Source organism: Ornithorhynchus anatinus, chromosome 14, assembly GCF_004115215.2.
Source record: "Ornithorhynchus anatinus isolate Pmale09 chromosome 14, mOrnAna1.pri.v4, whole genome shotgun sequence".
In the NCBI taxonomy this organism is placed as follows: Eukaryota; Metazoa; Chordata; class Mammalia; order Monotremata; family Ornithorhynchidae; genus Ornithorhynchus; species Ornithorhynchus anatinus.
The window spans coordinates 22942577-22969512 of record NC_041741.1 but is presented as its reverse complement, the minus strand read 5'-3'; the positions used below and the strand labels follow the sequence as shown (position 1 = coordinate 22969512).

The 26936-nt window shown below is 45.6% G+C and overlaps 1 protein-coding gene across 4 annotated transcripts in view; it reads left to right on the top strand.

Moving 5' to 3' along the window:
• The first annotated feature begins 6149 nt into the window (after positions 1–6149).
• Positions 6150–26936, top strand: part of OSBPL8 (oxysterol binding protein like 8) — a 199380-nt gene continuing 178593 nt past the window's right edge. For 2 of the 4 annotated variants that reach the window (XM_029078508.2, XM_029078504.2), the window contains exons 1-2: positions 6150–6238; positions 25206–25254. The gene's annotated coding sequence lies outside the window, so the exon portion shown is untranslated. Of the gene's footprint in view, positions 6239–25205; positions 25259–26936 lie in introns of all 4 variants that reach the window. The other 2 variants (XM_029078505.2, XM_029078506.2) reach the window with 2 other exon arrangements.

Genomic DNA, 26936 nt, shown 5'->3' with positions numbered 1-26936 from the left:
CGGGTTCTTTCCACTGAACCACACTGCTTCTCTGAACCACGCTGCTTCTCTGAAGTACGATTAGTAGTTATAGTATTATTTAAGTGCTTTATTCAAAGCACTAAGCCTTGGGCGAGTATTTTCATTGGATCTAAGAAAACTTTTTAGGAGTGTGTGTAATGGATAGAGCATGGGCCTGGGAGACAGAAGGACCTGGGTTCTAATCCTGGATCCGCCACTTGTCTGCTGTGTGACCTTCGGCCAGTCACTTCACTTTTCTGGGCCTCGGGGACCTCATCTGTAAAATGGGGATTGAGGCTGTGAACCCCATGTGGGGCAGGGACTATGTCTAATCAATTTGCTTGTATCCAACCCAGGGCTTAGTAGAGTGCCTGGCACATAGTAAATGTTTAACAAATACTAAAATAATAATAATAATTATTATTATTGTTATTAAGTCTGGGTGTTGTTCTCTGCACTTTTCCCCTATCTGATATGCTGCAAACATGATGTCTGCTGTGATTTGAAGCCAGATTGTGCTCAATATGTTGATGAAGAGCTTATTCAACTTATTAAATGGGATGTCCTTCCATACCTGTAGATTTCAGCAGGGATGCCATTACTTCTAGGTGCTTCATCATTTTCCACAGCTTGGCCTGCCACAAAGAGTTCCTTAAAAGTTGTAATGGTTTCCTTGAAGGCGTGGATTTAGATTTCTGTTCTGGAGGAATGGAGAGATTGGAAAGAACACATTAGATATATATTTATATATTATATATATATTTGTTGAAAGCTTACTCTGTGCAGAGTATATATGTACGTATATATATGTATGTATGTATATATATGTATACATACATATATACTCTGCACAGAGTAAGCTTTCAACAAGTACCATTGATTGATTGATATGTTTTCGATTGTCCCATTTAAAGGCAAGATTGGTGTTTTACAGTTATGGACAATGACCTGTGATGAGGAATAAATGTACTTTCTCTAAATTATTCCTGTACTTTCTCTAAATCATTCCGTGTGAAAAAAGAAATGATTATGATCTCCATGATTTCATTTCTGCTTCTCTCAGTCAACAAGACTGCTGGTTTTGATGAACTTGATTTACAGACCGTTTTCCTTCAGAAGCAGGAATGACCGAATCATTTCACATTGCATACAGTGACTCTTCAGATGGAAATATGTTTGAATTCAGGTTGTTATCTGAGCTGAATTGAAATGAGTAATTAAAGCTCATACCTGATACTAAATCTCCAATGAGTTCTACAAAAATAGCATTAAAAAATAAGAGAAGCACCTAATTTGGAGGAGGCAAGGTAGGCGGGAGGTCGTGGGCTGAGCTCTACAATGAGACTTAATTATCTTTCACCTGGGAATGCGTGTTATGAATTCACATTTTCAGACATGGATGGGAGAAACAACTGCTGCTTCCTAATCTTGTGCTTGTAATTTCTTTTTTGGTAACTATAAATCATGATTTTTTTTGCAAATGCCTGTGACGAACATAGCTTGATTATTAATAAATCTTCAGTATTGCCTCGCTAAAATAGGGCACAAATTTGGAAAAGCTCTGGGAATGTAATTAACTCAAACAATATTAAGAGTATGCCAAGAGAATACTAGAACAGAACGATCATGGTCCTGCCTAAATAAGGGAAAACAGAGGAAATTAAATCTATAACAGATATTATTCAGCCATTTTGTTTTTCCAAATGAGTTAACCTCTTTTTTATTTCCTGACAAATGTGGCCTCTATGCTATTTTTATAGAACTCCTTGGAGATTTAGTATCAGGTATGAGCCTTAATTACTCATTTCAATGACCCTAGGAGTGCTTTAGCCAAGTCATCTACACAGTTTGCCTACAAAGGGGAGTTGGTGAAAACGTTTTTTTTCCCATCTACTTTTTCAGCTATCACATATTCAATCAGTCAGTGAATTCATGCTATTTACTGAGCACTTTCTATGTGTACTAAGTATTTGGAGAGTACAGTACGACAGAGTCGGTAGAATTGTTTCCTGACCACTGAGAGTTTACAGTCCAGAGGGGGAGACAGACATTAAAATAAATTATGGATCTGTTCATAAGTACTTCTGGGGCTGAGCAGGGAGTGACCTTCAAGTGCTTTAAAGTTAGATTCAAGTGCAAGGGTGACACAGAAGGGGAACCAGGAGAGGACGACGTCGACGAAACCAAAGGTAGATGATGTTTCTAGGAGAAGGGGGTGGACCACAGTGTTGATGGAGGATTAGGATTAAGTAGAGTCCCTTGGATTTGGCTAGGAGATGTCATTTGTAACCTCGGAGAGGCCAGTTTCCGTGACCTCGATGACAAGAGGTCAAGGAGAGAATTGGAAGAGAGCAAGTGGAGACAGAGAGTTGTAGACAACTCACTTGAGGAGTTGGGAAGAGTTTGGTAGGAAGGAGTTAGGGCAATCCTCGGAGGGTTCTGTGGGGTGTTCTAGGGTGGGTTTTTTCGGATTGGAGATATGTGGACATGTTTGAAAGCGGTGGGAGGCCACTGAAAAGCGAATGGTTGAAGAAAGCGGTCAGGGAGGGAAGACGTGAGGAAGGCAAGTGTTTTAATAAGGTGAAGGGATGGGGATAGAGATGCAGGTGGAGGAAGCAATTTTGAGAGAAGGTGGGAGATAGCTTGAGATACTTCTGGTTAGTGTGGGAGAGCCATAGAAGGGGCAGGAGTGGGGAGACACTAGGGAGAAGCAGGGGAAATTTTAGGGACATCACATCTGATGGTTTCAATTTTATCAGTTAGGTATGTGGCCAGATCATTAAGAGGCAAGAGACCGGGGAGGGGGTGAGGAGACAAGGGGTTAGAGGAGGGATTTAGATGTCTGAAACAGATAGAGTGGACAGAGGGCATGAGATAAGGATAGAGATATACTGCTGTAGGCAGGAGAGGGCAGAGTAAAAGCCCGTTGTGGGCAGGGCTTGTCTCTGTTGTTGAATTGTACAGCCCGAGTGCTTAGTACAATGCTCGGCAAACAGTAACTGCTCAATAAATACAATGGAATGAATGAATCCATGACCTTCTGACTCCCAGGTCGGTGCTCAATCCACTACGCCATGCTGCTTGAAATCAAGGTGGCTTGATCAATCCGTGGTATTTACTAAACGCTTACTTTGTGTAAAGTACTCTGTGAATCATGCACTGTAAGAATCATCTGGGAGAGCGCTGTTACAACAGAGTGGTAGACAAATTCCCTGCCCACAGTGAGCTTACAGCCTTATATCTGGATTTCTACCAGCAGTACTTCTCAGCTCAAGAGGGACCCTCAAATAAATACCAACAGACTCCTGACTGCAGCATCCCAAATTTTAGACAAAATATCCTTTCCTTAGGACACAAAGAAACGTAAACTTTGAAAGCTCCCTCCAGCCCCTTCTCCCTGGCCAAATTTTTCAGATATTCCTTAAATGGAGTGAGGACTTCTGTCCAAATCATTTGGGTACAGCTATGCCCTTAATGCTAGAATCCTACATGCATGTTACGAGTACTGAAGGAGCTTGTCAGCAGAACTGTACATTTTTATAAATCCACATACCAATGTTTCAGTTGGTCGTCTTTCATGGGTCAGCTTCACAGAAGGTATGCAGCAGTGATTTGTTTCTAGATTGCAATCTTCAACGAATTGCAATTTAATTTAAATTAACCTTTAACCAACTTGCCAGCACAAAGCCTGCAAAATAGCTCCAGTGGCAGCGAAAGCAGTAGGCCGTGACCCGTGGCCACAGAGGCCAAGGGGTGAGTTTCTGTGGTTTCCCCGGTTTCTCTTGATTCCCAGCTGTGAAGAAGCTCTCCTTCTTGCCTCTCTAATCTTCAAACTTCTACTCCCAGCCTTGTTCGCCCCAGTTTTCTGACAAGATGTGGGAACTTTCAAGCAGCAAGAGCAAAGTGTTTGCAAACGGGGGTTGAAATCTTCAACCCAGGTGAGGGGCTGCAATCTTCATTCATTCATTCAATCGTATTTATTGAGCGCTCACTGTGTGCAGAGCACTGTACTATGCGCTTGGAAAGTCCAACTGAGCAACAAAGAGAGACAATCCCTGCCCACAACGGGCTCATGGTCTAGAAGGGGGGAGACAGACATCAAAACAAGTAGACAGGCATCAAGAGCATCAATATAAATACATAGAATTAGAGAGCTATAGTCCCAACAGAACAAGTAAAACAGGCATTAATATTAGTAAACAGAATTATAGCTATAATAATAATAATGGTATTTGTTAAGTGTGCTTACTATGTGCCAAGCACTGTTCTAAGAACTGGGGGAGATACAAGGGAATGAGGTTGTCCCACGTAGAGCTCACAGCCTTCATCCCCATTTTCCAGATGCGGTCACCAAGGGCACAGAGAAGCGAAGCAGACGAGCGGCAGAGCCTAGATTAGAACCCACGTCCCTTGACTCCCAAGCCCGGGCTTTTCCCACTAAGCCAAGATCTCCCTCTCCTTCCCCCTGGAGACTTTGTTTTGTTTTTCTTTGTCTGTCTCCCCCGTTTAATAATAATAATAATGATGTTGGCATTTGTTAAGGGCTTACTATGTGCAGAGCACTGTTCTAAGCGCTGGGGTAGAGACAGGGTAATCAGGTTGTCCCATGTGAAGCTCACAGTCTTCATCCCCATTTTACAGATGAGGGAACTGAGGCCCAGAGAAGTGAAGTGACTTGCCCACAGTCACCCAGCTGACAAGTGGTAGAGTTGGAATTCGAACCCATGACCGCTGACTCCCAAGCCCGGGCTCTTTCCACTGAGCCACGCTTTAGACTATGAGCCCGTTGTTGGGCAGGGCCTGTCTCTATCTGGGCCTGAATTGTACAGTCCAAGCGCTCAGTCCAGTGCTCTGCACGAAGTAAGCGCTCGATTGATACGATTGAGTGAATGAATAGAAGCTCCCTGAGGGGAGGGACCATGTTCGCCCGCTGTAGTGTCTTAGTACAGTGCTCTGCCCATGGTGAGCGCTCAATACATAGCAGAGGTTGATGGGTGGGGGTATACTTAGAGCTCATCTCCTCCAAGAGGCCTTCCGAGACTGAACTTCCCCATTTCCCTCTGCTGCCTCTCTGCTCCCCCTTCACCTCCCCTCAGCTAAGCCCCCTTTCCCCCCTTTCCCTCTGCTCCTCCCCCCTTCCTTCCCCTCCCCTCAGCACTGTGCTCGTCTGCTCATTTGTATATATTTTTATCACCCTATTTATTTGTTAATGAGATATACATCACCTTGATTCCATTTATTGCTATTGTTCTTGTCCGTCTGTCTCCCCCGATTAGACTGTAAGCCCGTCAGTGGGCAGGGACTGTCTCTATCTGTTGCCGATTTGTACATTCCAAGCGCTTAGTACAGTGCTCTGCACAGAATAAGCGCTCAATAAATACTATTGAATGAATGAATACAGTGCTCTGCACAGAGTAAGCGCTCAATAAATACTGTTGAATGAATGAATACATCCCCTTGATTCTATTTATTGCTATTGTTTTAATGAGATGTTCATCCCCTTGATTCCATTTATTGCTTAGACTGTGAGCCCGTCAATGGGCAGGGTGGTCTCTCTCTGTTGCCGAATTGTCCATTCCAAGCGCCTAGTACAGTGCTCTGCACAGAGTAAGCGCTCAATAAATACTACTGAATGAATGAATGAACACAGTGCTCTGCACAGAGTGAGCGCTCAATAAATATTACTGAATGAATGCAGTGCTCTGCACAGAGGAAGGGCTCAATAAATACTACTGAATGAATGAATGCAGGGCTCTGCACAGAGGAAGGGCTCACTAAATACTACTGAATGCATGAATGCAGTGCTCTGCAGAGAGTAAGCGCTCACTAAATGCTACTGAATGAATGAGTGCCGCGCTCTGCACCGAGTGAGCGCTCAATAAATGCTATTGACTATGCGCAGGCGCCAGGCCCGGGTGACTCTTCACCCGGCGGCCCGCGCTCCCCTGGGCGCCCAGTGGGGCGGTGTTCAGCGCGCGCGGGCGGCGGGCACGCGCGGGGGGGGGGGAGGGCGGAGGGGTCGCGTGCCGGCGGGGGGCGGGGCCGGGGGCGGCCAATGGGAGCGCGGGGCGGCCGATGACGCCATCGGGCCGCGACGCCGCCCTGCGCGCCCGGCTCCGGCGGCGGCGGCGGCGGCCGAAGGAAGGAGCGGCCGCCGCAGCCGCGGCAGCAGCCGTTGGAGGCGCCACATTGTGCGGTGCGGCCGCTCCCGCTCCCGCCCCCGGACGGCCCCGGCCCGGTGAGTGTTGCGGCTCGGCCCCTTCCCCCCCCCCCCCCGCCGCCCCCCGCCTTTCGGCGCCCACCCCGGGCCAAACGCCGGGCGAAGCGCTCGGGGGAGTCCGGCCGCATCGGCCGCCGCCGCCGCCGGAGCCCCACACCGCCTCGCCCGACCGCTCGGCGCAGAGCGAGCGCCTGCCCGCTGCCCGTCCACTAGCCTGACACCCCGGCACTGGGCGGGGACCGTCTCTCTCTGTTGCCGATTTGGCCATTCCAAGCGCTTAGTACAGGGCTCTGCATTCCTCCAATAGTACTTATTGAGCGCTCACTCTGTGCAGACCACTGCATTCATTCATTCAGTAGTATTTGTTGAGCGCTTACTCGGTGCAGAGCGCTGCATTCATTCATTCAATAGTATTTATTGAGGGCTCACTATGTGCAGCGCACTGTATTCATTCAATAGTACTTACTGAGCGCTCACTCTGTGCAGACCACTGCATTCATTCATTCAGTAGTATTTATTGAGCGCTTACTCGGTGCAGAGCGCTGCATTCATTCATTCAATAGTATTTATTGAGGGCTCACTATGTGCAGCGCACTGTATTCATTCAATAGTATTTATTGAGCGCTCACTCTGCAGAGCACTGTATTCATTCGTTCATTCAGTAGTATTTATTGAGCGCTTACTCTGTGCAGAGCACTGTATTCCTTCAATATTTACTGAGCGCTTACTCTGTGCAGAGCACTGTATTCATTCGTTCATTCAATAGTATTTATTGAGCGCTTACTCTGTGCAGAGCACTGTATTCCTTCATTCAATAGTATTTATTGATTGCTTACTCTGTGCAGAGCACTGTATCCATTCATTCAGTAGTATTGAGCGCTCTCTATGTGCAGAGCACTGTATTCATTCATTCATTCAATAGTATTTGAGCGCTTACTATGTGCAGAGCACTGTATTCATTCATTCAATAGTATTTATAATAATAATGTTGGTATTAAGCGCCTACTATGTGCCGAGCACTGTTCTAAGCGCTGGGATAGACACAGGGGAATCAGGTTGTCCCACGTGGGGCTCACAGTCTTAATCCCCATTTTACAGATGAGGTAACTGAGGCACCGAAAAGTGAAGTTACTTGCCCAAAGTCACACAGCTGACAAGTGGCCGAGCCGGGATTCGAACCCATGACCGCCGACTCCAAAGCCCGTGCTCTTTCCACTGAGCCACGCTGAGCACTTACTATGTGCAGAGCACTGTATTCGTTCAATAGTATTTATCGAGCGCTCACTATGTGCATAACACTGCATTCAATAGTATTTATTGAGCACTTACTATGTGCAGACCACTGTATTCATTCGTTCATTCAGTACTATTTATTGAGCGCTTACTATGTGCCGACCACTGTATTCATTCGTTCATTCAGTAGTATTTATTGAGCGCTCACTATGTGCAGAGCACTGTATTCATTCATTCAATAGTATTTATTGAGCGCTTACTATATGCAGAGCACTGTAATAAGCGCTTGGAAGGGACAAATCGGCCACAGATAGAGACAGTCCCTGCCCTTTGACGGGCTTACAGTCTAATCGGGGGAGACAGACCAACAAAAACAATAGCAATAAGTAGAATCAAGGGGATGAACATCTCATTAAAGCAATAGCAGATAAATAGAATCAAGGTGATTCTGCACATAGTAAGCGCTCAATAAATACTATAAATACTATTGAATTATGTAGGGAAACGGGGTTGCAGGGGAGAGCGGAACACATGGGGAATAGTGCAGTTGAGTGTTAGGGAGCGTGGTGGGTGGGGATGCGTCCACCGAGTCTGTCGTACTGCACTCCCAGAAGCTACTAATTATGGTAGTAGTAGTATTTAGTATTTATTGAGTGCTTACTATGTGCAGAACACTGTTCTAAGCGCTTGGAATGTACAAATCGGTAACAGAGACAGTCTCTGCCCTTTGATGGGCGTACAGTCTAATCGGGGGAATTTGGAGGTGGATGGGCAACCACTGGAGGCTTCTGAGGAATGGGGAAACATGGAGTGAACTCTTTTTAGAACAGTGATCCAGGCAGCAGACTGAAGTAGCGCTCACTAGGTGCCGAGCACTCTCCTAAGCGCTGGGGTGCATGCACGGTGATTAGGTTGTCCCACGTGGGGCTCCTGGTCTTCATCCCCATTTTCCAGATGAGGTCACTGAGACCCAGAGCAGCCAAGTGACTTGCCCGAGGTCACAGAGCTGACGAGCGGCTGAGCTGGGATTAGAACCCGTGTTCTCTGACACCCAGGCCTCGGCTCTTGCCACTAAGCCACGCTGCTTCCCAGTGTCCCGCACACAGTAAGAGCTCCATAAATGCCATCGATAAAATAACCCCCATTGCGCATAAATAATTTCACTCCAGATGCAGCTTTTTTCAGAAGAATGGGGAAGCAGATTTTTAAAAGAGGAGGATGGAATGAAAGAGGCTGCTGCTGGGTGGGGAGGGATTACCTGATTGCCAGGTGGAGTGATCGGGTAGGGGTGATAGTCGAGTTTTATTTCTGATGAACAGTCAGCGACTCTATTGTAGATTCTTTCTGACCCATAGAAAAACCTTCACGGACTTTTAGTAGATCCTGGGGAGCTGGGAAAATAGGGTACCTCGGTTCAGGAGCCAGTCCTCAGCTCGTAATATTTTTCCCGAGAGTAAACTGGTTCTGATTCATGTTTGGTGTTCTGACAGTTTTCAGGAACTAGCCATGTCACGAGCCACGAGGACTGCCTCTCAGCCCTTAGCAACGTAAACCTTTTACCTAACGCAACTCTGACTCTCAGATTTGGCAGATTGGAACGAGGACAGATTTCTTGGTCACTGTGGTGGACGCCTCCCAAAAGTATTAGGTTTTCAAAAGACGTGGAATTAGGTACCTGAGCACTCTTCCCACTTGTCAGCTGGGTGACTGTGGACAAGTCACTTAACTTCTCTGTGCCTCAGTTACCTCATTTGTAGAATGGGGATTAACGGTGAGCCTCAAGTGGGATGACCTGATTACTCTGTATCTACCCCAGTGCTTAGAACAGTGCTCTGCCCATAATAAGCGCTTAACAAATACCAACATTATTTAGTTTCCTATCGCCCTCTTGACTTCGGTATTGGGTGTCTTTTGTTTTTGCCTTCCTAGTGAATTTTTCATCTCTCTTTAAAATAAATCTCTTAGATTATGAGGATTTAGAGAGGTTTCAAAAACTTTTTTTTTTGGGTTGTAATTACGTTTCGGTTATCCCCTGTGCCTAGCTCTGAGGGGCAACTGAAGTTGCCAGCGTTGAAGCTGAACTTCAGAATATGTGTAAATTGGACCGGCTGACCTTGATGTAAGTGTCTGTTCTCGGAATAAGATGTCTTCTGGTGCGACCTTGGAAACTTTTCTCTGGCTGCCTGGGCAGAGGCAAGGGCTGGCGGCTCTGGAGCTTCCACCTCAGGGGAACGGGGGGTTCGGGGGAATCCCCGTCCGCTCCCGTCCGATGACCTGTCTTTACGGAACTTGGACCCTCTGACCCAGCCCGGCACCCGGAGCCCGGCGGGGTCCAGAATCAGAGTCACTGAATGCTTAAGCTCTGCCCCGGTTCTTTTCCGGCTTCAAGAAGGTCGTGGCCTAATTCTGCCAGCCCACACCACCCCTATAGTCCCTAACTCGACCTCTTTTGTGCTAATCCCATGGGGTTGACAGCCCCCCCACCTCCAAAATCTGGATTGAAGGCTTCCTCAATCATTTTCATTTCCTCTTTTCCTGCTCCCACAATATAATCTCTCAGCAGTGACCTCACAGTACTGAAGAAGACTGGGTGGTGTGCTTCCCCACCCGAATCGTGCTTCAGTGCGAGTCTGTCACCACTCAAGCGGCTGGCAGGGCTGTCCTTGTTTTGTCAACTTCGAAGTAGCATAAAAAACAATTCTTCCCCAGAGCGACGGAGGGGACATTTTCTCAGGCTCCTATTCTCTGAATCCCTTATTTCGGTGCTCTGCCTACCGTAAGCACTCAGTAAATATCACGAATTGATTGGTTGCATTTGAGAGTACCCCACACCGGAGTGTACGGGAGGAGGGAGGAGGAAGTCAGTGTCCTGCTCAGCGAGCGTTAGTAATCAGAAAGGTAAGACCGATGATCCGCAGCTGGGAGGTTGGCTGGTCGTAAGCATATTCTGCACTTTGTCAGAAGTTTCATCTCCTCGACCTCCAACCTGTCACTCCCCCCAAGGTGCGGCGGATGGGCAGAGGAATTGAGCTGGGTGGAGAGAAGCTGTGGGGGAAGACTGCTGGGGACTTGGGGAGGGATCTAGCTAGATGCGGAAGGTTTTGCCGTTTCCCCCAGCTTGTCGGTGGAGGAGCCTGCCCATCTGCTTTTCTTCCCAGACTCTCTGGGACTTACTCTCTCTGGGTGACTCCTACTGTTCTTCTCCCTCTTGTTAGTGGGTGGGACCTAATTAAACTCACTCGGGACATACCAGGTGGATGGGGGTGAGCAAAGGCTACCTGGGGTGGCAAAGATGTGCTATAGCGTGAAGAGTGGAACCCCAAGAAACCTCACCCACAAAACAAAAGAAGGATTGGATTTGAATGAATGTGGCAGAAAAGTGTTTGGGAGTTCAGTTGAACCGTAAATGAAATCTGTGTCAACGATGTCAAGAAGCAGTCCTGGAGGATTCATAGGTCTCCCAGGCGCAACTCATTTCCTTGTCCTAATGCCGTGCCTTGAGGGGGGAGCGGCAAGATGGAGATAGACTGGTCAGACCCCTGCGAACCTGTACCAGGGAATTTCTTATAACCACTCAGTGTCTTTGCTGTGGTACTGTAATAGGTCATCTGTCTCATTTTTCCGTTCACTCTGGCCCAATAGGACGAAAGACTCTCTCCTTCCCCTCCTGTTTACTCGAGTCCCCCACTTGCAACGTAACTGGTTCCCAAGATGCTGTTTTGAGTCAGAATTTTGTACGCTGGGATCGATTTTTGTCATAGGAACAATGTTGTAAATGAGCTCTTGGATTGAGAATGATGCCCAGTTTTTACCATATCACCCAGAACCGTGCACTCAGTCAAATATACGTTATCTTGTATCCACCTCAGGATTTAGTACAGTACTGGGCACACAGTAAGCACATAACAAATGCCATTAATAATAATAATAATAATAATATATACATATATTATTAATAATATACTGCATTATTTGTATTTAGTCCAAGCAGTTCTGCAGTAAGCCAGTTGATGTTCACCTCATCTGAAGGAAACCGACATGTCAATTTGTCAACTTCGAAGCAGCATAAAAAGCAATTCTTGAAAATAATCCGGTGTATAAAAATTCCAAGTTGTCATCGTCCTCCTCCTCAGCATCGGTATCGATTGAGCACCTGTTATGTACAGAGCACTGTATTAAGTGTTGGGTGAACAGAGTATGTAATTCAGTCCTTTTTTAAAATGATATTCCAGTGCTTACCTTATGCCAGCCACCGTACTGAGCGCTGGGGCAGCTACAGGCTAATCAGGTCGGATGCAGTCAATGTTTCTTATGGGGCTCACTGACTTAATTCCCATTCTTCAGGTGAGGGAATTGAGGCAGAGAGAAGTTAAATGACTTGCCCAAGGTCACACAGCAGACAAGTGACCCAGCCGGGATCCTTCTGACTCACAGGTGTGGGCTCTATCCACTGGGTCGCATCTTCTCTCAAGGAACTCGCATCTAGTGGAGAAGAAAAGGAGACTTAAGTAGCAATACAGTAGCTAAAAGAACAGTTACAGTCAGTAACTGTAACTGTAACAGTTAGAGAAGCAGCGTGGCTCAGTGGAAAGAGCACGGGCTTTGGAGTCAGGGCTCATGAGTTCGAATCCCAGCTCTGCTACTTGTCGGCTGTGTGACTGTGGGCAAGTCACTTAACTTTTCTGTGCCTCAGTTCCCTCATCTGTAAAATGGGGATTAAGACTGTGAGCCCCACGTGGGACAACCTGATTCCCCTATGTCTACTCCAGCGCTTAGAACAGTGCTCGGCACATAGTAAGCGCTTAACAAATACCAACATCATTATTATTATTATTAGTCCCTCTAGACTGTAAGCTCGTTATTGGTAGGGAACATAATTCTAATTCTAATTCTGTCATCTTCTCTCCCAAGTGCTTAGTACCCTGCTCAGCACATAGTAAGCACTCAGTAAATACCATTGATTGCTTGAGAATAGATGTGATAAAGGCATAGGGAGTGATAACCTGTAAATTTTGAGGGATGGGAAGGGAAGATTAATGGTTGAATACCCCCTGAATGAGTCAGTTCTTTTAGAAGGGCCTGGAGGGAGGCTGGGTTTGTGGTTCGTCAGAAGCCTGGAAGGGAAAGGGTTTCATGAAGTGGAAAGGAGAGTTTAGAACAGGGGAGAGTTGGAGCTTTGCTTTGAGGTGCTCAAAGAATAAGTTGTTGGAGTAGCAGGTGCTGAAAGGTGAGAGGGAGCCAGCTGACAGGGGAGCCTTGAAACTGATGGTCACAAGTTTTCATTTAATGTAAGAAGCAGTGGGGAGCCTTTGGTGGGGTTGTTTTTTGGTTTTTTTTTTTGGTTTAGCAAAGGAGAGTGACGTGCTTTTATCATTTGGCAGATCAAATCCGAACAGTATCGTGTTCAGTCATAGGGTCCCAAATTCGAGGCTATGTAAGGTTTGAAGTTGATACGGGGAGAATTGGTAATGGGGGAAGTAAGTAATACATTGGAAATGAAGGAAGGAAGGTTAAATGAATGCCAAGCCTAGAGAAAGGAAGACACCGTAAATCTTCAAACCACACAAAAAGCGACAAGGTATGAGATGACGAGCTGCCCGACTCGAGAGGAAGCAGCGTGACTTAGTGGATAGAGCATGGATGGGCCTGGGAGTCGGAAGGACCTGCGTTGTAATCCTGGCTCTGCCACTTGTCTGCTCCATGACCTCGGGCAAGTCACTCCGCTTCTCTGGGTCTCACTTACCTTACCCGTAAAATGGGAATTGAGGTTGTGAGCCCCTTGGGGGCCATGGACTGTGTCCAATATGCCTCAGCGCTTAGCACAGTGCTTGGCACATAAAAATGCTAACCAAATGCCATGAAGAAACAGGATAGAATATGAAATGTGCTGTTCTCACAGTGGGCAGGCTCTGGATTCAGAGACCTTCTTGAAGTGGATTTACTCTCTCGAATTTATTACCGGCAGTACCTAGTGCCATCAATCTATAGGCATCATAATATTCTGGAAGCCTCTCTGTTAAGATCATCACCCATTCCAGATCGGAGACACAAGCGGCCTCGGTTACTCCTGTGGTGTCTCAGCTCCGTATCCTGCTTTTGAGGTTTCGGTTTATGATGCCTTTCCAATTTTTCTTTTGTGTTCTTATTCATTTTCCCTCAATTTATACTCACCACGCAAGAGTGGTTTGGCTACCCTGTGCTCATTCATTCTCCTCCGATAGCTGCCATAATAGGGCTCTTGCTTCAATGCTGATGGAATGACCGTTCTAGGAGTTCGTCGGTTGGAATTCCAGCCGGTCATTTGATTTAAAGCCTTGCAAGTAGATGCTACTTAGGATCCATTGAAGAAGTAGCATGTGGTATCTGTGGTTAGTCCGAGCCTCACCTCTCTATATTAGTCCGAGCCTCACCGCTGTACGGAAGGTTGTTTCCTACAGTCGTTCCATAGTTCTTCAATTTCTCTCAGGCTTGACTCCCCAGGGGTTTCACACTCGGTCACACTTCCAGAAAACATGCTGGATTTTGTTCTCTATTATTTCTCCATCACTGGCCAAAAAGCTGCCTAGGAACCAGAACTGAATGACAAATCTCTTACTGTGGGTAACGTCTCTTGGATCAATCGTATTTGTTGAGGGATTACCGTATGCAGAGCCCTGTACCAAGCACTCGAGAATAATAAATACGTAATAATAACTATGGTATTCGATAAGCGCTTACTATGTGCCAGGCACTGCTCTAAGCACTGGGGTGGATATATAATCAGATTGGGTTGGATGCAGTCCCTGTCCCACATAGGGCTCACAGTCTCAATCCCCATTTTACAGATGAGATAACTGAGGCCCAGTGAAATGACTTGCCCAAGGTCACACAGACAAGTAGCAGACCTGGGGTTAGAACCCATGACTTTCTGACTCCCAGGCCCGTGCTCTATTCGCTACTCCATGCTGTGTCCCTAATACAACAGAACGAGTAGTCACGTTCCCTTCCCACAATGAGTTTACAGTCTAGCGGGGGAGAGAGACGTTAATATAAATTAATGTAATGTGTGTTGTGGGTGTAAGGGTGAGGGGAGTGCAAATCCTAGGGCAAGGGTAACGCAGAAGGGTATGGGAGAAGAGGAAATGAGGACTGAGCTGGGGAAAGCGTCTTGGAGGAGATGGGCCTTCATGAACTGATTTGTACATTCTAAGCGCTTAGTACAGTGCTCTGCACATAGTAAGCGCTCAATAAATACTGTTGAATGAATGAATGAAGGCTTTCAAGTTTTGGAGAGTGATTGTCAGATATGAAGAGGGAGGGTGTTGCAGGCCAGAGGCAGGATGTGGGTGAGAAGCTGGTGGTGAGATGAGTGAGATGGAATTCAGTGAGTAAGTTGGCATTAGAGGAGTTAAGTGTGCGGGCTAGGTTGTAGTGGGAAATCAGGAGGTAAATAGGAGGGGGCAAGGTGTTGGAGTGCTTTAAAACTGGCGATAAGGAGTTTCTGTTGGATACGGAGGTGGATGGGTAACTACTGGCAGTTCTTGAGGAGTGGGGAAACTTGGATTGAAGGCTTATGTAGAAAAATGGTCCGGGCAGCAGAATGAAGTGTGGACTGGAGTGGGGAGAAAAATGAAGCATGGAGGTCAGTGAGGAGTCTGAAGCAGTAAATTGAGGTAGTAGGAGTTTGAATGGAGAGGAAAGGGTGGATTTGAGCAATGTTGTGAAGGTTGAACCAACAGGATTTGGTGACACTGAATATGTGGACTGAATGAGAGATGAGTCGAAGGTGATACCAAAGTTACAGACTTGCGAGGCAGGGAGGAAGGCGGTGCTGTCTACGGTGACAGGAAATTGATGGGAAGGACAGGGTTTGGGTAGAAAGAAGAGGAGTTCTGTTTTGCACTCGTTAAATTTGAGGCGTCGGAGGGGCATCCAAGTAGAGGTGTCCTCAAGGTAGCAGGATATCCAAGACTGCAGAGGAGGAAAGAGATGAGGGCTGGAGATGTAGATTTGGGAATCATAGAGAAGGTAGTTGAAGCCATCAGAGCAAATGAGTTCTCCAACCGAGCGGGTGTAGATGGAGGGGGATCCAGAACTGAGCCTTGAGGGACTCCCACAGTTAGGGGATGAGAGGCAGAGGAGGATCCCGTGAAAAACTCATGAGGAGCTTACAGTGATCTAGGAGGAGAAGGGAACAGTGTCAGTGAAGCCAAGGTTGGATAGTGTTTCCAGGAGGAAGGGTGGTTGACAGTGTCCTAGGCAGCCGAGAGGTTGAGGAGGACAGGCTATTGATTAGAGCACCCAACCGTAGACTTTAGGCTAAATGTCATAGTCCATTGCTGACTCTGAGTAGTGGTTCTTAATCCTTTGTATATTGTCTTGTATGCATGGTCTTTGAGCTCAGACCTTGGTAGTTTTTGTGTGCGATTGATTCATCGGTGAGTTTAGCTTGTTAAAATGGGGGAGTTCCCTGGAGTTGGTAGACGTTGCTGAGGGAAGGTGCCATCTTCTCTGGCAGAACCAGAGGATAGGTATGCTTCTTCTGCAACACACTTGTCGAACTCAGCATCAAGGTGAAGATGTTGTAGTTCACGTGCTCCGACCACGTGTGTTTCTTCCTTCACTCCCCTTGAGGCCTTTCCAGATAGACGCACCTGGTCGGAAGAACGTTCCCTGAGTTCCCAGCAGCGTCCTGTCTGAAACACATTATGGAAGACCTGGCTGGACACAGTCATTTACGTAAGGTGGTTTAGCTCTAGTCCAGCCTGGAGACCGTTGACTGTAGACAAAACTCCTTGTGGGTTGGGAATGAGTCGTCCACCTTTGTTATATTGTATCCCCCCAAGTACTGGGTACAGTGTTCTGCACACAGTGAGTGGTCAGTGAATAAGATTGATTGAAGACCCAGATTTAGATTGTGATCTTTCAGTGTCCCTTTCTGCCCTGGATTTTTCCAAAAATAGTATTGTATGGAACAGATGGCATTTTAAGCCATTCGTTCACTTATGGTTGAGGGAATATAATCCTCCATTTTCGATCTTTTATAAAGGGTGAAATATCTGCAGTTATTTTTCACGTTGTTTTCATGGCCTCTCTAGGCAATTAAAAGCAGAATTTTAAATTTTATAATCCTAATTGTGTATCCTATTTATTGAAGGGATTTTTTTTCTAGTAAATAGAAGCAACTTCTTTAGTTTAGATATTTTTTAGTATTTGGAAGTGTTTTCAAGGTAAAATCTATTGAGCCAAACCCCCCACCCCTTTTTTTTTCTGTAAAAACAAGTGGACTGTTGTACAACAATTTGTTTAGTTAGAGCCTCAGGGAATTCAAAGTACATTGCCAGGCAATCTATGGGCCATCCGTAAAAATTAGTTAATGATGATACTGCACGAGCCTTCTAATCACCTGCTATTTTAATCCTCTGTGTTTACTGCAACCTGCCTTGTCTATAAAGTAAGTTCCATTTTCCAGAGAGTACTGTTTTTCCAGTGATGTTTAAGTCTTCAAGCTCAGACATTTGAAAAGAACTTCTTATAGTAGATGATTTCAAGGTTGACTCTGCTGGTTCTTCAGCAAGGGCCTTCGGGCTCATTCTTTGCAGCGCCTGATCGGGAATGCCCTGGGCTTGCTTTTGTGGAATATAGAACAGAAGTTAGGAAGTGCGATGACCACCCTCCTGAGCCCTGTCCTCCTGGTAGCCATCAAGATATTGGGTGCAGCTGGGTGAAGGCCCCAAGATGAGCTCAATACAGTCGACTCAGATTAAAAGTGAACTTGCTGTAACGTACAGCACTATTTGGTGACTCAGGTACAAGTGGAATTTAACAGATACCAGTGTCCCAACGTGCAAATCAACTTTAGGAATTTGCACCCCAGCTGGTGGAATATGAAAATCATCTTCAGTGGTATTTACTCTGCTGCGCAGAGCAGTGTACTAAGTAGGAGTACAACACGATAAAGTTGGTAGACATGTGCCCTGCCCACAGTGAATTTACAGTCTAGAGGCTGAGTCAGAACATAGAGAAGCAGCGTGGCTCAGTGGAAAGAGCCTGGGCTTGGGAGCCAGAGGTCATGGGTTCGAATCCCGGCTCTGCCACCTGTCAGCTGTGTGACTGTGGGCAAGTCACTTAACTTCTCTGTACCTCAGTTACCTCATCTGTAAAATGGGGATTAAGACTGTGAGCCTCATGTGGGACAAACTGATTACCCTGTATCTCCCCCAGCACTTAGAACAGTGCTCTGCACATAGTAAGCGCTTAACAAATACAAATACGAACATTATTATTAAAGAAATTCATAATACATAAATATGTAAACGTGAACGAGAGCCAAGACTCTGTAGACCTCCACCAAACCAAGAACTTTTCCACATTGTTTCTGCTCCCGAACAAAAACTCAGAAGAGTGAGTGAGATGACTCCAGTTTCAACACAGAATCCTGGATTTTGTGGCAATCCGGATCAGACGGCAACAGCATCGAGGAGCAGCCTGACCCAATGGAAAGAGCACAGGCCTGGGAGTCAGAAGAGCTGGGTTCTAATTCCCGCTCTGTCTCCCGCCTTGCTGTGTGACGGTGGGCAAGTCACTTCACTTCTCTGTGCTTGGGTTGCCTCATCTGTAAAAGGGGGATTCAGTGCCTTTTCTCCCCTTCATTTAGACTGTGGGCTTCATATGGGACACTGACTGTGTGTCCGATCTATTAAGTTGTATCTACCCCAGTGCTTAGAACAATGCTCGAAACATAATAAACTCTTAAATACCATAAAACTAATAATAATATAATTTCAGTATATCCTTAAGCCCACTCAGTTATGGAAGATGAGGCTCTCAGAGCAGGAAGCCTTCCCAAATGTGAAGGCCCGGCAACTCGTCCCACCGTTGAGGAAGTCACCACAGCGAGGCCATGAACAATGGCAAAGCATCTGTACTCATTGTGCTCTGCAAGCATCAGTCAGTTGAGGGTATTTATTGAGTACCTACTCATTCAGTATTTCATTCAGACGTATTTATTGAGCGCTTACTGTGTGCAGAGCACTGTACAGAGCTCTTGGAAAATACAGTTCGGCAACAGGTATTAATGCCTGTCTCCTCCTCTAGACTGTGAGCTCATTTTTTCTGGGAATGAGTCTGTTTATTGTTGTACTCAGTATAGTAAGCACACAGTATATACCATTGATTGATTTGGTCACAGCATCCTGATACTCTCCTTTGCTGGCAAGGCCCAAGCCAGAGAACTCCCAGCCTCGCTGCTGAGGAGGGTGGTTGACCGAATGTCCCGGAATCACAGTTCGCCTTCAGATCCCAGCAGATCGGATCTTTGCAGCGTGTCAGAATCAAGGGAAGGGCAGGGAGTAGCGCCAGGATATGTGTGGTTTATTAGATTGTGATTAGACTGTGTGATTAATGTGATTAGACTGTGAGCCCGTTATTGGGCAGGGATTGTCTCTATCTGTTGCCGAATTGTACATTCCAAGCGCTTAGTACAGTGCTGTGCACACAGTGAGCGCTCAATAAATACTATTGAAAGAATTAGATCTCATCAGTACATTCAACACCTTTCCAAGATAGGATCTGCTGATGATTGCACCTACCTTATATTGTACTTTTCCGAGAGCTTCTTACCACGCCAGTTAGCAGTCAGTAAATACCACTGATTGATTTGGAAATGGCTTAGAAAATTTAGCTGCGCTACAAAGTCCATTAAGATTTTGCCATTGCTTCACGATGGCAGGGCGAGGATGTTCTGACTGATTCACTCCGCAACAGTCAGTGGGTTGAAACGGGAATGCATATTGGCCCAATCCTGCATTTATCCGGAAGTTGCAGTAAGAGACCTGAAAGCAGGAATGGGAATATGCTTCCGTTCCTTTGGGAAGCTTCCAACTCCCTGGATTTTGAGAAAAGGCAAGGATGTAGAAAATTGAATCCAAAGGCTAGCACAACTTTTAGGAGAATGTCAAACTGCCCTGGGGTATTAAGATCCATACCCAACTAAAAGTTGAAAAAGTTTTAGTGCTATTCAACCTTTTTAATGGACGCCACATCTGACTCTGCAAACGTATCCTTCCGCATCGCTTTACTGGCAGTCCTCGACATCAAAAGGCAAGATGGGGTCACACAACCGTTGGTATCCTAGAATGAAGTCAGTGCCCGAGAAGGATCGAAGCTGTGCTCACCATAGCCCAACTCCTCTGAGTGGGACCTTTGAGGAGAATACCCAGCAAGCAGAAAATGGGAGACTGAAAACAAAGAGGACAGAGGAAAGGTGTTAAGGATACAGTAAAATAAAGCCTGGGCAATACTGCATTTCATCTTAAAATTGGGAGTTAATTGCTGCCAGCAGACAGTGCAGTATATGGAGGTTGGGAAAGGAGAAATACTTCTGAGCAGAAGCTTTGCATGGACTGTGAGAAAATGAAGCAAAAGGGAAACAATGCCAGGAGCTACAGACAACAAAAAATAGAAGGTCTATGTGTGTCGGTGTGGTTTGTTACCTTGAATCCTGCACTGGAATTTTCAGGTACGCATGCCCCCTTAGCTAAATTTCACCCTACGGTGATAACTCCTTTGAGCAAGAAAGACAAGCAGCTTTTCAAAAACTAAGGATTTTTTTGTCCTTAATTTCTGACCTTGACTTCAAAGTAAAGGCACAAAAGTGAATTTCTCCAAGAGATAAATGAACATTTAGTACTTAGCTTTCAGTCTTTTGGATGTAAATTCAGATGGCGTGTTATTCTTTCACAGCAGTATAAAATGTAAATTACACTCTCCTCTAAATTCAGACTTGCATCTATTGTTCAGAGTCTTTGTTAAAAAGAAAATAAAGCTTTCTTTTTTAACCATTTAGTTAAGGTTTTATTCTTCTTTCTACTCAAGCCTTCTCATTCCATTCCCTTCTCTGACTTTCTCTTTTCAATATCTTCATTTTAGTGTATTTTCAATTTATATTTTACCACTGATCCTTGGAGAGTGTGTTTCATGTGGAGATGACTCCTTTTTGCACATTAGCTGCGGTGCTTGTGTGTTACCTGCCGGTTATATTTTGCAACTGTGATATTGCTGGGAATTAGCTTGATGGTATCAAACAATTCCGCCTTCCTCAATAAATCTTTCATCTTTATGACCACAGAGCAGGTGAAGTCTGGGCATACACAATGCTGTAACCATAATTTAGTCCTCAAAAATGAGGCCATACGATGGCTATATTATGGGGTGTGTCTTCTAATCGATTTACATGTTATAAAGTGCAAGCCATTCCATAACCTCTGGAAAAATATAGAATTCCTTTCCATGAAGTACATTTAGACCACTAAATAATCATTTAGTCTGTAATTGTAATTCTAGACATTCTAAAGAATTATTCAGTCTGGAATTGTAATTGTAGGCCTTCTAAATAGGGTTATTAGTACTTGCAGGAAGGTGTGGAAGTAGAAGCTTGCTGAGCTGACCGGTTTTTCAACATTTTAGTCAAAAATGTGGCCGATTTAGGTTGAATGACAGTCCCCGTCTTTTATAAGCCACCTCCTCGTAGACTAAGTCTTTCCGGAGTCCTCTGTATATCTTTGAACTCCTCTCTCTATTAGGGTCTTTGTTTCTGTTTAAAAGTTCATGTGCTTTGTGGAAAATTGACGCAAGACTATTTAATCCAGAAATTTGAACTGGGGGGGAGCTGACATCGTAGGTTTAGTGGCAGCCACCACAACCACCTCCTCTGCACTGGGGAATGGGGTTTCTCTACTTCATCTAAAAGCAGCGCAGAATCGGGCTGAGGAAGAAGGAAAGAGATTTTAGGTAGCTGTAGCAGCCTTTTCTACCACGCCAGGATTCTTCACTTTTGGGTAAAAGCAGAGAAGGCGGCCTCCAGTTTGCGTTAGGGGAGGGAGGGAGGGAGGGAAGGTAGGTGTGTGTGGTGGAGGGGAATGGCAGATGCAGAGAAGGGCAGTTCCCTCCTCCTGCTCCGGGATTTTCTACTTCTCTCAGGTAGCACGGAGAACCTGGCTTTCAGTTTCTTGATGAGGAATGGCTGGGAGGATGGAGGTGGGAAATAGAATTCCCTGCAGTGAGCGGTTCCGCAATGCCTTGGCACATTTCGCTCTGTGAAACATTCGGGCATAATCTTTCAGAATGATATGACAAACGGGCCATTTTTAATGGCCACTGATTGAATTACGAGGTCGCCCAATCATCTGAGAAGCAGCGTGGCTCAGTGGAAAGAGCACGGGCTTTGGAGTCAGGGCTCATGAGTTCGAATCCCAGCTCTGCCACTTGTCGGCTGTGTGACTGTGGGCAAGTCACTTAACTTCTCTGTGCCTCAGTTCCTTTAATCCCTGTAAAATGGGGATTAAGACTGTGAGCCCCACGTGGGACAACCTGATTCCCCTATGTCTACCCCAGTGCTTAGAACAGTGCTCGGCACATAGTAAGCGCTTAACAAATACCAACATCATCATCATCATCATCTGAGCAGGGGGCGGTGGCGCAGGGTAAGAGGGAACAGGAGTTTTCATGGAGCTCCCTAGGAGGAAGGAACTGATGCTTGGGGACCAGACTGGGGACTCGAGCGAGGGCTTTCCTCCAAAACTAAAGCATTTGTGGGTGAATCTGGGGCTGAATCGCTACGACAGGAAGGTGGGTTCCCAGTCTGGGCCGCCGCAGCTGGGGTTCTCCTGGGAGGGCGCCTAGAGTCACTGCTGCTGCCGCCATCAGGCTGGGTGAGTGAAGGGAGACATATGCACATGTGTGGTTTCCACCACTGGATGGGGATCAGAGAGGCCCTCTGGCCAGGGCGAGGGAGGCCCGTCCATGTCCTTACTCGTCTGCCTGGGCTCCGGGGCAAAGAAGCCCCCTTCCCTCCCCTAAGAGCGGGAAAGTGGCTCCCTCCCAGCTGTTCAGGAGGGTTCCTGCTGCCCCGAGGTCCATCTCCCCATCGTCAGCATGTGCTCTGGAGGGGGGAAGTCTTCTCTCTCCTCTTCAAAGCAGGGAAATGACACAAATCGGCCTCGTGGCGGGCCAGAGTAGGTGAAATGAAAAGCCTCGTATTTGTTTTCTTTTTACTGTAAAAAAAAAAAAAGTCAAAAATAAATCCCCTGGGACCAGCGACAGACCAAAGCAGAGCTGGCTCTCAGACTGGGAAATCCTGAGGCCACTGAGCGGCCCAGAGAGGTTGTCATGGGCGGCAGGGCACCAGACTGGTGTCCGATTGTGTCACGTCACTTCGAGGCAGAGATGGTGCCATCTTGGATCATAATGGGCAGGGGTTGTCTCTATTAGTTGCTGAATTGGACTTTCCAAGTGCTTAGTACAGTGCTCTGTACCCAATAAGCACTCAATGAATACCATTCACCTTGGACTTGGTAGATAATAGTAATGAGGGTATTTGTTAAGCGAATCAGGTTGTCCCACGTGGCGCTCACCGTCTTAATCTCCATTTTACAGGTGAGGTAACTGAGGCACAGAGAAGTTAAGTGATTTGCCCAAAGTCACACAGCTGACAAGTGGTGGAGCTGGGATTAGAACCCACGACCTCGGACTCCCAAGGCTGTGCTCTTTCCACTAAGCCACACTCGTAGATCTGATAGGATACTCAGAGAAATTGGTTAGCCAGTCAACCCAACACCTCTTACACAAATTGCACACCGTCACGGGCCCCGTGGGCTTATGGACCATGGGGTACATCAGCAATTAGAACATGACTCGATATCTTGAGGTTTTACATATTGTAGAAATTCAGAACTCAAGGTGTACCTGTATACATGATGTCAAATAGCATATGTTAAAACCCCAAGAGTGCATCTTATACAGTTTCCTGTTAGCACTGTACAGATCCAGAGTTCCCAAAGGTTCAGTCAAGGACGGCACTTCACGATAAGGCCCTCCATCCAAAAGTTCCCGCATATTAAGCCAAGTACTTATCCTATCCCCCCTTGATTACTGCTGACCTCCTATGCCAGTCTCCTGCCTCTCCTGTCTCTCCCCATTCCAGTCCATAGTTTGCTGTGCTGTCTGGTTCATTTTTCTACAAAATGTTCGATCCATGTTTCCTCTCTCCTCAAGAACCTTCAGTGGTTGCCTGTCCAACTTTACGTCAAACAGAAAATCCTCACCATCGTTTTTAAAGCACTGTCACCTCGCCCTCTCCTACCTCACTTCACTGCTCTCACGCTTCGCTCCTCTAATGCTAAACTACTCTCACTGTACCTCAGTCTCATCTATCTCGCCCCTGAGCTCCCACCCACCTCATGCCTTTGGCCTGGAACACCTTCCCTCTTTAAATCAACAGACAATTTCTCTCCCTGCCTTGAAAGCCTTATTGGAGATGCATCTACTCCAAGAGGCCTTCCCTCACCACCCCATTTCCTGGTCTCCCACTCCCTTCTGCATCACTCTGATGTGCTCCCTTTATCGAAGCAGCATGGCATAGTGGCTCGAGCACGGATCTGGGAGTCAGAAGTTCATGGGTTCTAATCCTGTCTCCGCCACTTGTCTGCTGTGTGACCTTGGGCAAATCACTTCACTTCTCTCTGCCTGTTACCTCATCTGTAAAATGGGATTAAGACTGTGAGCTCCACGTGGGACAACCTGATTACCTATATCTCCCCCAGCACTTAGAACAGTGCTTGGCACATAGTAAGCACTTAACAAATACCATTATTATTATTATTATTATTATTATTATTATTATTATGAATGAATGGAATTCCCTCCCCCTTTATGTATGACAGAACTCTTACTAAAATCACGTCTCCTAGAAGGTCTTCCCTGATTAAGCCCTCCCTTCCTGTATTGATTATTCACCTTCCCTTCTGTCACTCTTGGATCTATACCCCTTAGCCATTTGATATTCACCCTGCCTCTCCCAGATCTGTCTGCTAACTCTGCTGTATTTCCAAGGACTGAATTTGGTTGGCTTTCGTGCTTATAGGAAAGCTTAAATTGAAGCAGTAATGTAAATGTTTAATAAACACCATTAATGGATTGACTTATTGGTTACCTTGGTAGTGCCCTTAATGAAAATGGAGTGGTAAATTAAAGAGAGAATGTGGAGTGCACTCCCAGGATGGGTAAATGTAAAGAAAATAATGTAAATATATTAAAAATAGTGATAAGAATATAGTTACATTATCTTTGTATGTAAATGCTCATCAATATTGAAATATATTATCTTTCACATCCTGTTCAGTGAAGCGGCACCATTTGCTAACAGGCTTGAGAGCTGCCATATTCTCTGCCAAACTGAATGACCTGCCTTAATTCTGATCAATTTTGTCAAAATGATCAAAGGCGGGGAAGTGCTTATGACAGGATAAACTTGTCGTTATTTCTAATAGAGTACTTTAAACAATTATTAAAGCTTAAGGGCTACTGCCAAAGCTCTAAAAGGTGTGTACTGCTGGAGGAATACATAGAGTAAATTTCTCAACTAGTCAGATCTGGTTGAGTTCCCTTTCTCTGTTGCTTGATAATAAGCAAAATCATCAGTAGTTACTCTGTCTTGAGACAAGAACAAGCAGAGCGAATTGTAGACAAAAATAATTGTCATGAATTTGGGTGGCTTTTGTGCTACAGGAAAGCTAAATTGAAGCAGTAACTGAGTTTTGTAAAGAACTAAGACATACGTATTTGCTTTGCTATCTTCCACAAAAGTGTTAGTGAGAAATATTAATGTGAAGTGTTGTTTTAGGTACAACCATTAGTTTAAAGAGTGTCATTATAGCTTCATTAGATTGCAAGTGTTTGCTAATCTCACCTCCTTTTTTTTTTTTTTTTTTAACAGATTGGCAGATTGTTGATTGGGAGATAAAGTGAATTGCCCAGTGTCAGTGGTATGTAAGTATATTTTTTAAAAAAAGGAATGTTAGGAAAAGGGAATAAATGCAATATTTAATAACACAAATTTAAGATGTTAAATGATCCCCAAACTCCACAGACCTAAAAAATCCAAAGCTAGAGAGTAAGTGCTGGGCAGGCAGTGACTGTTCAAAACATATTACCAAACTAGTATGAAGAGTTCTTGAATCTTTTTGGAATAGTAATATTTACATTAAGGTGGCATAAGAAAAACAGAAATATAAAGAATATTTCTGAAGACTTGGTCTTCATTAAGTTCCTACTTTCCAAGCCATCAAGATATTGAATGAATGTTAGATGTCTGTATGTATTGTTTGGTTGGCACTGAATATATTTAATCTTGAACCCTACTTTTCTTAGTTATCACCCTTAAAAACCTGACTTTTAATATTTAAGGCCGCTGAATTTCAGCACTTCAGCACTTGCTAAGGAAATAGCAGCTCATTTTGTTTTCAAGGAATCAACTGAAGCCTGTCAAGAAATTGAGCTGCAATTCTTTAAAAGTGATTTTGCTGAAATTTCAAGACTCTGTATTTAGAAATATAAAGTTACCTTAGAAACTTGAAGAGCTATTTGAGCCTGTACTCTTAATCCAGTTTGCTAGTTCCTCTTCCAGTAGACACCGTTGCCTTTACCTTCTGATGAAAACAAGAAAGATTTTGTGTGAAATATTTTGAGAGGAAATCTAGACCCCAGGTCAGCCTCATCCTTCTGAAATTAATCCTCGCCTGCTGTAATTCTGCCACCTCATTTGCCCTGCAACAGTACTTCTCCATCCCTGTTGACTCCCGTGTTCATTGCCCACGGCAGCTATTTCAAACTTTTGACTTCCTCCTCGTACCGCCTGACCTCCATTCCTCCCATCCCTTTCCCCTAATGACCTAGTTGGGTACTTCATCAAAAAAAAACTCACACCACCAGGTGTGGTCTTGCTAAAATATTCCTTGCTTCTCTACAGTCCCTTCCTCCTCCAGCTCCCTCTTCGATTCTCCCATCCTTGCCAACAATGTCTCAGATTCTTCTCCCTCTACCTATGCTTCTGACCCCCATCCCTTCTCATCTTAGCTAAGCAGTTGCCTCCTTCCTTCCTTCCCTCCCTCATTGCCATCTTCAGCCGCTCACTTTCCAATAGCTCCTTTTCATTACTTTCAAGCATGCCCATGTATCCCCGTCCTAAAAAAGAAAAACCCTCCTGTGGCCCTCCAGTTATTTATTGCCCAATAATCTCCCTCTTATCGTTCCTGTCCAAACTCCTTCAGCAAGTTGTCTGTTCTCACTGCTTCAACTTTCTCTCCTCCAACTCCTCAGCTGCCTGCAGTTTGGCTTCCACTCCCTTCACTCCACAGAAACTGCCCTTTCTAAGGTCACAGTGATCTCCTTCTTGCCATATCCTCTTTGTCCTTTCTGCTGCCTTGAACACCGTAGGCCACCCCCATTTCCTGGAAATGTTATCTAACCTTGCCTTTACCAACAGTGTCCTATCTCTCTCTCGCTCTTTCTCTCCCTGACCTCTCCTTCTCAGTCTCTTTCTCTGGCTTCTCCCTTGCCTTCCATCCCCTAACTGTGCGGGGAGCCTCAAGATTCAGTTCTGGGTCCCCTTCTAGTTTCCTCCTACACCCAGTCCCTTGGAGAACTAATTCATTTCCATGGCTTCAAC